The following is a 17,487-nucleotide window of genomic DNA, read 5'->3' as shown; positions in this document are numbered from 1 at the left end:
AAGGGGGTGGTAAAATTATGATTCAACTGTCTACCTTTACTGATCCCTCCCAACATGAGGCAACAGGCGGGAAACCATGACAATACATGGGGCAACAGGTGGGCAATCCGCACAATACATGGGACAACAGGTGGGCAATCCGCACAATACATAGGATAATAAGTGGACAATCCTGACAATATATGGGATAATAAGTGGGCCATCCTGACAATATATGGGGCATAAAACCAATGAAAATGGTCGCACTCCCCATAGGTTATAGCGATGATATTTATTGCAGACAGTCAATACGGGATACAGAAAGGTGGACGCGTTTCACACGTAATATCGTGCTTGTTCACCGCGGTGTGCGCACCTGTTGGTAATACATGGGGGCAACAAGTGGGCATTCATGACAATACATGGGGCAGCAGACAAACAATTCTGACAATACATTCTTTTTGTGTTCTACTTATAAATATGTATATAGATCTAACCTACTGGATGGAAAAAGATCACTGTAACATGCATTAACCCACAGCAGCCAATCAGGATGCATCTTTCACTGGTGAACCTTCTTAGAAGGGGGTGAGTTGAGACCTTGCATTGATTATAGGGTCCTCAATCGCAGCACAGTCAAGAATGCATACCTGATGATTGGTTGCTTAATTTTTTTGATCCTTTTTGATTTATTGAAGTTGCCGGCTTTTTATTGGTCCAACCAATGTATGATTATTAATACATTTGACACATTTGTTAATTCTATTATAAAAGATTTAAGCTAATTTTATTCATATCATTTACTGTGTGGTAATCGCTTATTCTGATCTTGTCCAATAAAAACTCTTTGTACAATATTCTGTGCCGAGTCTTCTTTTTTTACCAATGATTAGATGATCGGTGATTGGAATGTGATCAGTTCATAGAGAGTCATCCGTTGGGGTTTTATTAGTGAGATGGAGAGTGGAGAAGGCACCACATTGACAGCCATTGGAGGCCCTTTCTAAAGCCCTAAACTTTATGGCATCCTGTCTATGACATTAGTCTTCCAAACTCTATCTCACTGAGCTAAGGCCAGAAGAGTTCCAGGAGTTCTTCTCTGTCCACAGTTCCCAAACCAAAAGGAGACATCCAACACATCTTCAATCTTAAGGCCCTAAATGTCCTCAGCTGGGCCCAGGAGTTCCCCATGTAATCCACCAGGTCATAGCTTCTCTCTTTATCAGGGAGATATTTTGTTTTGAACACCCCATGTACATGTCCTGCAGCAGGGCAGCCGTTCTGCGCAGAATCACATACCTGTACGTCATCTGCATTCCCCGGGTCTACGGCATGCACGTGTGCCGCCGGTGCTCAGCTTTCGCTGGACACAGTGGGAGCCAATCAACGAGTCCAGCGGACATGATGTCCACCGGCACCTTGCAATCGTTCCAGAGAGAGGCAGAACAGTGGTCTGTCGATGTAAACAAGCTAGAACACCGTTCTGTTAGTAGGGAAGATGGAGATCCTGTGTTTCTGCTAATGGAGGAAGGAGATACTGGTGCACAGAGATTATATATAGTCCAGCCAGCAATAAATATCTAAAAATACCAATGATCAGGGTAGAGGGTAATTCAGAAAATGTCACTGGTCTTTGGTTATGAGGATCCAGAAAGGAAAGCACAGGACCACCTATGGCTGTGTAACGCTCCTGCGTTTCTTATATGGTGTGGATTTTCAGCAGCAGAAATAGTTCCACGTCAGTAGTCATGTAAGAGATATGCTGAGATACCATTCCCAACCTCAATGACTCATCATGTGTGGAAGGTCTTATTTCAGCCAGTAAATACACACAATTAGCAAGCTGGTTCCTAGAATGACTTTATGTATGTGGTAACACAATGATGAAGGTGTTATATTCTCCGTGTTGTGAGAGACACAGGACTCTGGTCTGGAACAACGGTTGTTTATTCAGGACTCACTGTACAGCATTACAGGACAGCTCTGCATATCAATACATCTCTACATGTGTCTAAAGATGGCCACTCTGCCCCTTGACCCTTGTCATCACTCCTGGGTGGAGCCAGCCTTAAAGTGACAGTACATGTGAAACCCTTCAGGTATAACACCTTCCATCCATACCTAAAAAAAAAACAAAAAACAAAAAAAAAAAAACAACAAAACAAGAACAGGCATAAAACAGTAACTCATAATTGTCCAATACAGTCCTCCAACTCAGGAGATTTACATGGTTTCTTCCACGTCCGGATGTGAGAACAACTTCCAGGGAAGCTCCGGGGGGAAAATGGCAGCGGATCACTTTCGGCGGGCCCGTCGAAAGTCTCGTAACCGGTCTTGCATTTGAAACCGGTCAGGAGGGCGACAGTGTCGTTGAGGACGGGCACCCAGCGACTCGGGGCTGGAGGAAGCAGGGCTGGCCGGAATGGACACCGGCGGGGCCAAGAGGGGATTCCCTAGCTCAGAGGGTGAGCAGACCTCTGGACCAGGGCTGGAGGGCTCTGTTGGAGCTGAGTTCAAAAGTTCAGAGTCTCCCCAAGCATCAGTCTCAATGCCTCCTGATCCGGTAGGAGCAGATCCTTGAGACACTGGAGGTGCAGCCGATGTCAGGGATTCGGGCAGCTGAGAACGAGAACGCAATTGGTCCACATGCCTTCTGCAAATGGAACCATCTTCCAGGCAGACCCTATACATTTTGGGTCCCAAAGTCTCTGCGACGATAGCAGGAAGCCAACGAGTGTTGGAAGCGCCATAAGATCGGGCCCATACCTTTTGCTGGGCTGTAAACCGGGGAATCTCGTCGTGTTCGACCCTCTTGTCTTGGGACTGCCGTACATGTTCCTGGACCGTTTGAGGGCGGAGCATATCCAAAACAGTCCATGGCTGCCGACCCAAAAGAAGTTCAGCTGGAGTTTTCCCAGTGGTTGCATGTGGTGTGGTTCTGTAAGCAGAAAGGAAGGAGTCCAGCTGCTGGGGTGACAGGGACTGTTGTTTACTTGTAGCCACAGTAGCTTTGAAATAGCGTTTGAAGGTCTGCACAAACCTTTCTGCTTGACCATTTGTAGCCGGGTGGTAAGGTGCGGTCAACTTGTGTTTGATGTTGTGGGCAGTCAGGAAACCCTGAAACTCCTGGCTTGTGAATTGTGCACCGTTGTCTGTGACAATTTCTCTGGGGTATCCAAACGTAGCAGCGAGATGTAACAGTATGGAAATCGTCGCCTTAGTCGTTGGCTGAGTAACAGGAACGACCTCAGGCCACTTTGAATGGGCATCAATAATGATCAAAAAGGTGTGTCCTCTGATCGGGCCTGCAAAGTCCAAGTGTAGGCGAAACCAGGGAACCGTGGGCCAAGTCCAGGGCTGGACGCACCCTCGAGGAGGGTCTCTCGCAGTTTGTGCACATCCAGCACACGCATTCACATATGTCGTGATATCGGAGTCGAGGTTTGGCCACCACACATAGCCTCGGGCCTTTTGTTTCATACGTGTGCCCCCGGGATGACCAGTATGTAGCAATTCCAGAATGTGTCTCCGGAGGGTCTGTGGAACGATCACTCGGTCTCCCCATAAAACACAGTTGCCAGACACAGTTAATTCCAGACGCCTACGGAAGTAAGGCTCATAATCCTGTGTGACAGTTGCAGGCCAACCGTACCGTACCCAGGAGAGTATTGTCTTAAGGAAGGTATCCTTGGCTGTATGGGCTGCTACTTCCCCGGAAGACAGAAAGGACAGGCTAGTGTAACGACAACTCTTGACAGGTGGAGAAGAGTCTGTTAATGTCCTTGTCAGACGGGACATGGCGTCTGCATTAGCGTTGGCATCATGGCTGCGATACTGGATTTTGTAGCTATATGCTCCCAAGAATAGGGCATAGCGTTGAAGACGGGCTGCAGTCGTCTGGGAGATGCCTTTGTCAGGGCTAAAGATCTGAAGGAGTGGTTTATGATCAGTCAGTATGGTGAATTCCCTACCATACAGGTAAAGATGAAACTTCTTAATTGCCCATATGAGCGCCAGAGCCTCTTTGTCAATGTGAGAGTAATTGCTTTCTGCTTTTGTCAAGGACCTGGAGGCGAATGCCACAGGTTTCTCTGACCCATCTGGTAAAACGTGAGATAGTACAGCCCCTAGACCATAGGGTGAGGCATCACAAGCCAAGGTGAGAGGCCTTTGGAGGTCATAGTGCACGAGCATGCGTGACGCCAACAGCTTTCGCTTAGAAACTTCAAAAGCACGTTGGCATGCAGCCGACCAGTTCCATCTGGAGTGTTTCTCCAAAAGCTTGTTTAATGGAAACAAAGTGTGTGCTAGATCCGGCAGGAATTTGTGGTAATAGTTCAGCAAGCCCAGGTATGATCGCAGCTGCTGGACGTTGGTCGGGGCTGGAGCTTTTACTAAAGCATCAACTTTGGCTTCCGTGGTGTGTATACCCTCTGCATCCACAAGGTGGCCACAAAACTCCAATTTAGGTACCATGAATTGGCATTTCGCTAAGTTCACTTTTAGACCCTGCTCTTGGAGTCTGGCCAACACAAGCTCCACGTTACGCTTGTGTTCCTGGTCCGTCAGGCCCGTGATGAGCATGTCATCTAACAGGCACTGTGTGAAAGGAATGTCCGCCAAAATCTCATCCATTTTGCGTTGCCAAATGGCTGGGGCGGAGGCTACCCCAAACACCATCCGATTGTATTCATACAGTCCCTTGTGAGTGTTGATTGTTAGAAACTTGCGGGACGAAGGGTGGACCTCAAACTGTAAATAAGCTTGCCTGAGATCAAGCTTGGTGAACTTTTGACCTCCTGCAAGAGAGGCAAAAATGTCATCTACTCTGGGTAGGGGATACTGGTCTATCTCCAGTTGAGAATTTAGTGCCATGCGGAAATCGCCACAAATGCGTAAGTCCCCATTCGCTTTCTTTACTGGTACAACTGGTGATGCCCACTCGCTGTGCTCTACCTTTGAGATGACACCTTGTTCCTCCAGCCGGCTTAGTTCAGCTTCCACACCTGCTCGGAGTGCGAAAGGTACCGTCCGAGCTTTGAAGAACCTAGGCTGGGCATTGGGTTTCAGCCTGAGTCTCACACAGTCATGCTTTATTTTTCCCAAATGGTTATCAAAGACTTGCGGGAATCGCTGTTTCAGGGACTTCACCCATCCCTCTTCATCCCCTGATGGGATGGTCACGGTGTTGCAGGGGTTAATGGCGATGTCTGGCATGCCAAAGTGAGCAATCCAGTCTCTCCCAAAAAGAGGGGGTCCCCCATGTTCTAGGATATATAATGGCATTCTCTTTGTCTGACCCTTGTAGGATACCTGTACTTTCACGTACCCCAGTGGGTGGAGTATCTGCTTTGAATATGTCTGCAGTTTGATTGGTGTTGGACGGACAGTTGTTCGGATCAGAAGTTTTCTCCATTGTTTCTGGGTGATAACTGAAACTGCTGCTCCTGTGTCTACATCCATCTTGAGTTTCTTTCCTTCCACGGTTACCTCTACAGTCATTGCTGAGGGTGCTGAATGCATATGATGTATGTCCAATCTGTGGAGCACTTCCTCATCCTCTGATTCAGATGACGATGTATATCTTCCCACCATATATGCCTTTGTCCTGGGGTTCAGAGGTTGTTTATTTCGCACCTTCTTACTACGGCAGACTCGTTTCAGATGGCCTGCCTTTCCACAATTATGACAGAGCTGATCCTTAAACCGGCAGACTTTGTGATCATGGTCTGTATTCCCACAACGGTAGCAAGCTGACGTCCTGGTTGGTGAGGTTCTATATTTACAGTTAGCTGCAGTTGGCTTGACTGCTGTTCTGAAAACTTCCTCTTTAACCTCTTCCCTTCTGCTCTGGGGGTTCAAAGCTTCTGTATCTTTCACAGCCATTTCCATCACTGAAGCTATCTCAATTGCCTTTGTAAGGGTAAGGTCTTTCTCTGTTAACAGTCTCTTTTGGCTAGACTCACTATTCAGTCCCATGACAAAGTTATCCCTCAGTGCAGTTGGTAAATACTCCCCAAAAGAACAAGTTGAGGCTAGTCTGCGAAGGGCGAGCACATAAGCCTTAATATCTTCACCCGGCTGCTGCTGCCGCTGATAGAACCGGAATCTTTCTGCAATCTCTAGTGGTTTAGGCTGGAAGTGATTTCCTAACAGTGTCAGGAGCTCTGCCAAAGTCTTAGTTGCTGGTTTTTCAGGGAAAAGGAGATCCCTAAGAGTGTCATATGTCCTAGCACCAACCAGTGTCAGAAACACTGCTACTTGCCTGTCGCCTGGGATGGCATTTGCACAGAAATATTGTTCTAATCTTTCAATCCAAGAAATCCACGTTGTCTGTTCGCCATCAAATTCACTTAATGTCCCGATCAATGACATTTTCCTGCTGGGCTCTGTGGGTGTTTGTATTCCTGACAATCCAGAGTTTTTTTTTCTTCCTTTCTTTTCTCACACGGATAGTAACCTTGTAAATCCCATCCTCGTCGCCACTGTTATATTCTCCGTGTTGTGAGAGACACAGGACTCTGGTCTGGAACAACGGTTGTTTATTCAGGACTCACTGTACAGCATTACAGGACAGCTCTGCATATCAATACATCTCTACATGTGTCTAAAGATGGCCACTCTGCCCCTTGACCCTTGTCATCACTCCTGGGTGGAGCCAGCCTTAAAGTGACAGTACATGTGAAACCCTTCAGGTATAACAGAAGGTTGAGGGATAGGTTGAGTGGAGGTGGTAGGTGATAGACACTTGAAGGTGAGACAGTAGCAGATGGATGCAGGAAGGTTTAGCAATGTTGTATGGTAGCAGATGACAGAATAGCAGGTGAACATACAAAAGAGATCAACCCAGTGCAGAAAAGTAGCAGTAGTCTCAAGAGCTAGCAATCTAGTTATGCAGATGTAATAAACAGTCTTTACTATGCAGAGCTAGATAGTGTAAGCTTAGTATAAGTTTATAGAGAATTCCCCTGCGGGGTACTTAGCACTATTAGCGATACAGCCGAAGGGTGGTTCAGGAGAGGCGGATGATCCAGTAGCGGGATACAGGGATCAGCGCAGCGAGGTTCCGTCAGCGAAGTAAGCTTGCAAGCATGGAAGCTTCAAGCAAGGTTAGCATCCAGGTAAGGGTGTTTGAACGAACACATGTGAGTGAGAACCGACGCCTTAAATAGCCATCTAGTCCGGCGCTGAGTGATGACAGCTCCAGTCTTAAAGGTGTATGCGCACCTTTCCAAAAGTAAATGGTGGGGCGCATACACTTGTGGAAAGTGTAATTTAGGGTACCAAAGGTACCGGAACATTACAATACCCCCCCCTTAAGGCCTGCTCCTGAAGGCCTCTGGAGCTGGTTTGTCTGGGTATCTCGCATGAAAATTGCGGATTAATCTAGGGGCATGTATGTCAGAGGTGTTTAGCCAGGTGTCGTCTTGGGGCCCATAGTTCTTCCATCGAACTAAGTACTGAAGTCTTCTTCTGTAGATACGAGAATCCAGAATCTCTTTTATCTCGTATTCTTCTCCACCTTCAACTTGTACAGGAGGGGGAGGTGGAATATTAGGCCTTATTCCTTGGTCCGGAACATGGGGTTTTAGTAGCGACACATGGAAAATGGGATGGATTTTTAGGTCCATTGGCAATGTAAGCTGCACTGCAGCTTTTCCAATAAGTTTCTTGATTGGGAAAGGTCCCAAGAACAGAGGTCCAAGCTTTTTGCTAGGGATCTTCAGTCTCAAGTTTTTTGTTGAGAGCCAAACGAGATCCCCGATAGTATACTGTGGAGAAGGTCTTCTACGAAGATCATAGTACTTCTTTTGTTGACTGTGAGCGTGTGCAATGGTAGTATTTAGTAAACCCAAATTCTGCCAGGGGGAGAAGATCCAACCAATCATCCTGTTGGTAAGAAGTGTAACAACGTAAATACTGCTCGATGCATTGGTTGACTCTTTCAGTCTGTCCGTTGGTCTGCGGATGGTAAGGAGAAATGAGCTTCTGCTAAATGCGTAGTATGTGACATAGTTCTTGCCAGAATTTAGAAATAAATTGGGATCCACGGTCAGACAAAAGAGTTTTTGGGATACCATGTAATCTGAAGACATGGTTCATCAGGAGTTCTGCCGTTTGTTTGGACGAAGGTAGTCTGCGAATAGCAATGAAATGTGCCATCTTTGTCAGATGGTCCACTGACACCAAGATGGTATTAAATCCTTTGGAAGGAGGCAATTCTACGATGAAGTCCAATGACAAAACCTCCCATGGAGTTTGGGGTATTGGTAGACTGCATAGTAGACCGGATGGTCTCGTAGTGTCAATTTTGGACCTGGCACAGACATTGCATGAAGAGACGAATTTTTGTATAGATGTTTTCATGTCAGGCCACCAGAATTGCAGAGAAATCAAATTGAAAGTCTTTGTCATACCCATATGTCCTGCCATAGGCACATCATGCGATAATTCCAAGATCTTGGTGCGTAGGGTAGGTGGTATGTAAAGTTTGTCGTTGTAGTAGAGGAAGCCTTCTGCATCGGTATTTAGTTGTGGTGGGGGTGAATCCAACCTTATACCATGCAGAACCTCTTCCTTCAAGGAACGGACAACTCCAATAATGCGTTTGTGAGGTATTATAGGAACGGAAGGAATTTCAAAGTAGTTTTCTTCAGTTAGTCGTGATAGTGCATCCGCCTTTTTGTTCTTATCTGCAGGTGTGTAGGTCACTAGGAAGTTAAACCTTAGAAAGAATAGTGACCATCGTACCTGTCGATGCGAGAGAGTTTTGCTAGTCTGAAGATATGAGAGGTTTTTATGGTCCGTGTATATAATTATTGGTAATTGGGTGCCTTCGAGTAAATGTCGCCAATTCTCCAGAGCCAATTTTATAGCAAGCAGTTCCTTTTCACCCACGGGGTAATTTATCTCGGGACTGCTCAGGGATTTAGAAAAAAAGGCGACTGGATGAAGTGGTGAAGTGTGAGTTGGTCGTTGGGAGAGTATTGCTCCTACTGCCAGGTTTGACGCATCTACCTCCAGAATGTATTGGAGGGATGGGTCTGGATGGCGTAATATGGGAGCGGAAGTAAACCTTGTCTTTAACAAGTGGAAAGCCTTATTTGCTTCTTCTGACCATTTAAATGGTATTTTTATGCTAGTGAGCTGTGTGAGGGGTCTCACAATAGCAGAAAAGTTTTTTATGAACTTCCTGTAGAAATTTGAAAATCCCAGGAATCGCTGTAGCGCCTTGCGTGTAGTTGGTGTAGGCCAATCCTGAATGCAGGATATTTTACTCATGTCCATCTCGATTCCTGTTTTGGATATGATGTAGCCTAGAAAGAGTACCTCATCTTTATGGAACAAGCATTTCTTCAGCTTCACATAAAGATTATGTGCAAGCAATCTCGATAATACAAGTCTTACATGTCTTATGTGTTCAGACAGGGTCCGTGAATATATAAGTATATCGTCCAGATATACCACAACACAGACATCTAGTAAGTCTTTAAAAATATCGTTTATAAATCGTTGGAAAACTGCAGGGGCATTGCATAGGCCGAATGGCATCACAAGATATTCGAACAATCCGTATCTAGTTCTGAATGCAGTCTTCCACTCGTGTCCATCGCGGATTCGAATGAGATTGTATGCTCCTTTCAGGTCTAATTTTGAAAAATAGGTAGCTCCACGCACCTGCTCAATGAGCTCAGGGATAAGCGGTAGAGGATAGCGATCTTTTATTGTGATGGCATTCAATTTCCTGTAGTCGATGATAGGTCTGAGACTTGAATCTTTATTGCGAACAAAAAAGAGTCCTGCTGCTGTGGAAGAAGTGGAAGGTCTAATAAAACCTTTTTCCAAATTCTCGTCCAAATAAGTTTTGAGATGGGCAAGTTCATCCTGTGAAAGAGGATAAACATGACCGAACGGCAATTTGCTATTTGGGAGTAGATCAATGCTACAATCATAGTCTCGATGAGGAGGTAATGCTTGAGCATTTTTCTCAAGAAAAACCTCAGAAAGATCCTGATAACATAGTGGTGCAATCTCATCTGTCACCACAGACAGAATCTTCCCGGAAAACGGGAGGTTACACGTTTCCTCGCAATAACAAGAAGGGAAGGTCAAGGACCGTTTCTTCCAATCTATGGTTGGTTGGTGTGTGTGCAACCAGGGAAGTCCCAACACAATGGGAAAGTGGGGTGATGGTATTAAATCGAAGGTAGAAGTCTCCCTATGAGACTCGTTAATAGTGACTAGAAGTGCTTGTGTCTGATCGGTGATCGGACCAGAGGATAACGGAACACCGGTAATAAGACTTACTGAGACAGGTTTGAGTTTAGAAATAATAGGAATTTTATTTAAAGCAGCAAAACATATATCCATATAATTTCCACAAGATCCTGTGTCAATCATGGCCTTAGTAGTAATCCTGTTCTGGTCCCACTGTAATGTCAAAAAAACAGAAATGTAGGGGTTAGTGAATGAAGTTGTCAGTCCTCCTAGGGAGACATGTGAACACTCACCCTTCTTTTTGTTGACTAGGGGACAGACGTTTATCTTGTGATCCGGGGATGCACAGTACAAGCAGAGATTTTCATTTCATCTTTTGGCTTTTTCCATAGTTGATAGCGGTGGGCGTATGGTTCCTACCTCCATAGGAACGGCCAGACTCCGAGAGGAAACGGATAATGGCATTCCCATCTTTTCAGCCTTTCTTTCTCGTAGTCTTCTATCTATGGTAATACTGAGTTGTATTAATGCATCCAGGGTTTTTGGCAGATCCGCTCGGGCGAGCTCGTCCTTAACGGCTTCTGATAGGCCAAGCCTAAATTGGGTTTTCAGAGATGCATCATTCCATTCTGAATCAAGGGTCCATCTCTTGAACTATGCGACAAAGTCTTCTACAGGCCTCCTTCCTTGTTTCAAAGATCTTAACTGAAGATCAGCAGTACTCTGCCTATTGGGGTCATCATATAGGCTAGTGAGCTCTGCCAGGAACAAGGCATAGGAGTTGAGAAGCTGGTCGTTTTTCTCAAAAAGAGAATCTGCCCAGGCTCGAGGATCGCTTGATAGGTAAGAAATAATAGTACAAACCTTAATGTGATCAGTAAGGTAGGTACGGGGTTTTAGCAAGAAAAGTAACTCACATGTGTTTTTAAATTCGCGAAATTTTTTGCGATCGCCTGTAAATACCAAAGGGGGATTTATCTTGGGTTCAGGGGACTGAGCAGAGGTAAGTTGTGTCAGTATAATTACCTGCTGCGACAGAGCCTGATTGTCTTCTTTTAATTCAGCAAGTGCATGTATTAACGCAGATACTTGCTGTTTTAATTGTGTCACCTGAGTGGTTATTTCTGCTGAATCCATTTTTTAGGTTCGTTCAATCTGTAACGCTCCTGCGTTTCTTATATGGTGTGGATTTTCAGCAGCAGAAATAGTTCCACGTCAGTAGTCATGTAAGAGATATGCTGAGATACCATTCCCAACCTCAATGACTCATCATGTGTGGAAGGTCTTATTTCAGCCAGTAAATACACACAATTAGCAAGCTGGTTCCTAGAATGACTTTATGTATGTGGTAACACAATGATGAAGGTTGAGGGATAGGTTGAGTGGAGGTGGTAGGTGATAGACACTTGAAGGTAAGACAGTAGCAGATGGATGCAGGAAGGTTTAGCAATGTTGTATGGTAGCAGATGACAGAATAGCAGGTGGACATACAAAAGAGATCAACCCAGTGCAGAAAAGTAGCAGTAGTCTCAAGAGCTAGCAATCTAGTTATGCAGATGTAATAAACAGTCTTTACTATGCAGAGCTAGATAGTGTAAGCTTAGTATAAGTTTATAGAGAATTCCCCTGCGGGGTACTAAGCACTATTAGCGATACAGCCGAAGGGTGGTTCAGGAGAGGCGGATGATCCAGTAGCGGGATACAGGGATCAGCGCAGCGAGGTTCCTTCAGCGAAGTAAGCTTGCAAGCATGGAAGCTTCAAGCAAGGTTAGCATCCAGGTAAGGGTGTTTGAACGAACACATGTGAGTGAGAATCGACGCCTTAAATAGCCATCTAGTCCGGCACTGAGTGATGACAGCTCCAGTCTTAAAGGTGTATGCGCACCTTTCCAAAAGTAAATGGTGGGGCGCATACACTTGTGGAAAGTGTAATTTAGGGTACCAAAGGTACCGGAACATTACAGGCTGCTGTTCTTGTGACCGGCTCTGTATAGACCAAGAAAGGAAAGGAAAGGCCTGTAGAACAAGCCAAATACTCTGAGCGTGTAGCTTTGGTTCTCTTCTCGTCTGGTACCTCCCATTTTCCGGTGATGTCACTTCCCCTGGGAACGTGAGACCGTAGAGTTCCGGTTTGGTGGAACGCAGGAGCGGAGTGGCGTCCCCAGTTTCCTTTCTATTTTTCCTACATTCGGTTATCATTGACCCCGGAGTTTCCTATGTTAGCTGAGCCTGATCCTAACAATGAGGATATCACAAGGATAGCCTGGAGACCTGTGTAGAGATCAATGCTGAATGAGACCCCCTATAATTAAGGGGTCAACTATCTCTGGTAAGGAGTACCTAATCTGAGCACTGGGTGGAGTTTAATGGTGGAGGTCCCTCATATCAAGTTGAAGTACATTCGGTTCTGCTGTGAGATCCTTTTGCACTGAGCACTTTAAGGACTAACACATACCACTCACTTATTTTAAAAGGATATTTATTTGTTTTATTTGGATCATTGCATTGGTACCGTTTATGGTTTATATATGCACACAAGCACTTTCTTGTGTTTCTGAGTGTTGAGCGCAGTATATATTTTTCTTTTTCACAATTAAAAAAGCCTACTCTTCACAAGACCTTCCTGTTCCGGAGGACTTAAGAGCACATTCGACGAGGACAGTGCCAGCGCTGTGGACAGAGCAGTGCCGAGCGTCTCCTGAGGATATTTGCAAGTCAGCAATATGGTCCTCCTGGGACACCTTCATTACACTTTATTAGGTGAAACCGGCTCACGACAGTAACATTTGGAAAATGCATACTTACGCTACTGACCATTACAAAATTTTCTTGCACCCTCCCATATGACGAGTTAATTCCCATTGTATGCTGCCATGATGCCCCAGGAAAATGGAAAATTGTATCTTCACCTTTCTGTTTTTTTCCTTTCCTGGTGCAGCATACAGATTCCCACCCAAATGATAAGAGTTACAGAGAATGCTGCAAGTCGGGTCTGTCTTTGATTTAGAGTTCACCTGTCCTATCAGGTTGTGGGGGTGGAGCCACAACCCCCCATTGTATGCTGCCATGCAGATGCACCAGGAAAGGAAAATTACGGAAAGGTGAGTATACAATTTTCTGTTTTCGCAGACCTTACGGGGCCGAGGTAATAATTTAGACCAGGCTGTTTCACTTCTGTCATTATCTCTGACTCCACTTCAAAGATGCTCTCTTTAGTTATCCAATGAAGGTGGCCATCTGTTAGGGAATGGACAATTTTACAAGGGGATGACCTTGCATACCTACTGCCCCATTCAAGAGGAAGTTACCTAATCCCCCCCCCCCCTGAGAGGAGGTGATAGCAAGAGGCTGAGTTATGCTAAAGCTAGGGGGTGGGGAAATTGTCCAATCCTGGATGAGATACGCCCGGAGGGGAGGAGAGGGGTAAGATAGCTCCACCCATCGGAATGGCCCTATGCAAGTCTATGAGAAATAGATTTATATTAGTTAAGTGTTGGAAGAGAGAACGCTCTGAAAACATCAGCCTGGAAGGGGCCCTTGTGTGCATGGTAATTATGGAAGATACCTCTGGCACTTATATCTAAACGCTTGTCCTATGTGTTGTCCGTCTTGCTGTTTGTATATTAATGGTTTGAGTGTTATACTCTGTATTCCTTCATTTACCCTTTTCTTTACTATAGATAGATTGCTGTGTATTAGTTTAGGCCTCCTTGCTATTTACCAATAAATTTCTGTTGTGTTCAAGCTTTCACTCATGGTCAGAGAACCCTTATTAACCCAAATCCTATCTGAGATCTATTAAATCTCAAAATATAACTTATGGGTAACATTGCTAAGCAGGAACACGGATCTCTGCCTTCCCACAGTTAAAGCACCTCCCCCACAGTGAGTAAGCACTCCCTATAAACACATTTATCCCCCCCCCCCCCCGATGTTAACCCCTTCCCTGCCAGTGTCATTAGTACATTGACAGTGCATATTTTTTTTAGCACTGATCACTGTATTGGTGTCACTGGTCCCCCAACAAAAGTATCAGTTATCTGTGCGATTTGTCCACCGCAATGTCGCAGTCCCCCTATAAGTCGCTGATCGCCGCCATTACTAGAAAAAATGTAAAAATTACAATTCTAGAAAAATATCCCATCATTTGCAGACACGATAACTTTTGCGCAAACCAATCAATATACGCTTATTGGGATTTCTTTTTACCAAAAATATGTAGCAGAATTTCATATTGACCTAAATTGATGAAGAAATTTGATTTTGATTTTTTTTTTAATTGGATGTTTTATAGCAGAAAGTAAAAAATATTATAATCATCAGTCTTTTTTTTTTTTTGTTTATAGCACAAAAAATGAAAACCGCAGAGGTGATCAAATACCACCAAAAGAAAGCTCTATTTGTGGGAAAAAGGGACATAAATTTTATTTGGGTACAGCGTCACACAACCACGCAATTCTCAGTTAAAGTAACGCAGTGCCCCATCGTTGGTGTCAGTGGGAGGAATTGTGCCCCATTGTTGGTCCAATGGGAGGAATTGTGCCCCATTGTTGGTGTCAGTGGGAGAAATTGTGCCCCATCATTGGTCCCATTGGAGTAATTGTACACCATTGTTGGTATCAGTGAGAGGAATTGTGCCCCATCGTTGGTGCCATTGGGAGGAATTCTGCACCATCATTTACATCAGTGGGAGGAATTGTGCCCCATTCTTGGTGTCAGTGGGAGAAATTGTGCCCCATCATTGGTCCAATGGGAGGAATTGTGCCCCATTGTTGGTGTCAGTGGGAGGAATTGTGCCCTATCGTTGCTGCCATTGGGAGGAATTGTGCCCCATCATTTAGGTCAGTGAGAGGAATTGTGCCCCATCGTTGGTGTCAGTGAGAGGAAATGTGCCCCCATGGTTGGTGACAATAGGAGGAATTCTGTCCATCATTGAGGTCAGTGGGAGGAATTATGCCCCATTGTTGGTCTCAGTGGATGAAATAGTGCCCCAAGGGCCAGCTAAAAGCAATCAAAGGGCCACAGTTTGGAAACCACTGTTCTAGACAGCTCCATTTACCCAGTTCACTACAGACCCCAAAAACACAACATTGTGTAATGGTGGGATAATTTAGTCCCTTCTTTGGACAGTCCAGGTCACCTGACATTGAAAATCAGGTTGTCCCTGAACTGGAGGCTCAGGAATCCTATTCAGAAGTAGGGAGTAGGCACTTTGATTGTTCACTCAGGCACTGGCCCCGGGGGCTAGCCTTGCTGTTCTTCCAGGGCATTCCCATTGTGGGAAGTCTGGAAGACCTCCATTTGCTCAGGTTCTGGCTGACAGCATAGCTAGAACTGTCCTGACATTGCAAAGATTCAACTGGGTCCCGAACCTTAAGATCCCAGCACTGGAACCAACTCATTGCTTGGAATATCTGGGCCTCATCCTAAACACAACTTAGGCCAGAGTTTTTGTTCCCCAAGAGAAATGTCAAACTTTATTTTCCCAGGCTCAGACTCTTCAGTCCAAGTGTCACCCAATTTTTTGCTTTTTTATGAGAGTTCTGGAGCTCATAGTAGTGTTCTTCTAGACCAGGGGGGTCTCCAAACTTTCTAAACAAAGAGCCACTTTACTGTCCTTCAGATTTGGGGGGGGGGGGGAACCAGAATGTGGCCATTGGGAGTAGAAAAGGTCCCGTCAGTGGTTAAAAAAAAACAATGCCCCCATATTTGGTTTCATTGGGAGAAATCATGCCCCATCATTGGTGTTATGGGGGAAGAATTGTGCCCCATCGTTTGTGTCAGTGGACCCCATTGTTGGTGTCCTCACTGTATACGTTGTGGTTTACCAGGGTTATGGCTGAAGCTATCATTGTATTGGTTTTTCCAGCTGGCGGCTGGCTTTCTCATTCCGAGCGGTTCATGAGCTGTCGGAAGCAGCGGGAAGGGATGTTCCTCCACCTCCAGCCGCTTGCCGGTGTTTTTTGGGCTTACTGTTTTTGCCTGGAAAATGATCCAATGGTGCGGCTGGCTGCTCTCAAAGACTCTTTCATCGCCTCTATGGCCTTGGAGGACCGAAGCAACGCCATGATGTCACTTCTGGTCCAGGCTGGAAGTAGATCATTTTTTTTATCTTTTGCTTTTAAAGTTAAAGAAGAGATTTGGGGTCTTTTTGACCCCAGATGTCTCCATAAAGAGGACCGGTCGTCCTTATTTCTATTACAAGGGATGTTTACATTCTTTGTATCAGGAATAAAAGTGATAAAAAAAAACTATTAAAAGGGACAGTGGTGCTTGTGCGCAGAAGCGCAGAAGCGAACGCATATGTAAGTCACGAATGCATATGTAAACGGTAATCGCACCACACATGTGAGGTATTACCGCGAACGTTAGAGCGAAAGCAATAATTCTAGCACTAGAACTCCTCTGTAACTCTAAACAGGTAACTTGTGAAGGCTTTTTAAGCATCGTATATTTTTAACTACCATAGTTGTAAAAATAATTTCTTGCTAGAAAATTACTCAGAACCGCCAATTATATATATTTTTTATAACAGAGACCCTAGGGAATAAAATGGCGGTCGTTGCAACTTTTTATGTCACATGGTATTTGTGAAAAAAAAACCTTAAAATTGTATTATACTTACCATAATTTTCCTTTCCTGGTGCCTATCCATGGCAGCATACTTGTGATAGAGCTCCGCCTCTACTCCGCCTTCAGGACTAGTGTATAGCTTAAAAGAAAGACGCCCCCTACTCCCAGAATTCTCCTGTGCTATAGAATACCGAGGGAGGGAGCGTATGCTGCCATGGATAGGCACCAGGAAAGGAAAATTACGGTAAGTATGATACAATTTTCCATTTTCCTGGTGCCTCCATGGCAGCATACCTGTGATAAATAACTAGCTGACAAAAGGTGGGTAGATGCTAAAAACACAAAGAAATGTTGTTTTTTTTTAATTTAGATGAAGAAAGGGCTTCCTGCATTGCCCTTATTTCAAATTCTACAGTGGTGAGCGTTCCAGGGTCAATTCTATAATGTTTTATAAATGTGTGCTGAGACGATCATGTGGCAGCCCTGAAGATGGTAACCAGGGAGAGGTTCGCTCTAGCTGCCCATGAGGAAGAAACTGATTTTGTTGAATGAACCTTCACCTGCTCCGGAGGAACCATGCCTTTAGCCCTGTACACTTTACGTATTAGTTTGACAATCGGTATGCAAGAGTCCTGCTAGAGGCTTCCTTCCCTCTGTTCTTTCCCCAAGGGATAACGAACAGCCTGTTAGATGTTCTAAATTTTTCTGTAGCCTCGA

General features: G+C 45.0%; 2 protein-coding genes across 2 annotated transcripts in view; both read left to right on the top strand.

Annotated features, from left to right (window-relative positions):
- The window catches only part of LOC309550826 (uncharacterized protein), a gene marked incomplete at its 3' end in the record, with an annotated part of 215,412 nt that overhangs the window by 98,198 nt on the left and 99,727 nt on the right, over positions 1 to 17,487 (top strand). The gene's annotated exons all lie outside the window — the stretch shown is intronic.
- The window catches only part of LOC309549226 (uncharacterized protein), a gene marked incomplete at both ends in the record, with an annotated part of 142,167 nt that overhangs the window by 32,650 nt on the left and 92,030 nt on the right, over positions 1 to 17,487 (top strand).

Source organism: Pelophylax lessonae, assembly GCF_965119305.1.
Source record: "Pelophylax lessonae genome assembly, chromosome: 1".
Lineage (NCBI taxonomy): Eukaryota > Metazoa > Chordata > Amphibia > Anura > Ranidae > Pelophylax > Pelophylax lessonae.
Note: the sequence above shows the minus strand (reverse complement) of the source record. Positions and strands in the feature narration are given on the sequence as shown.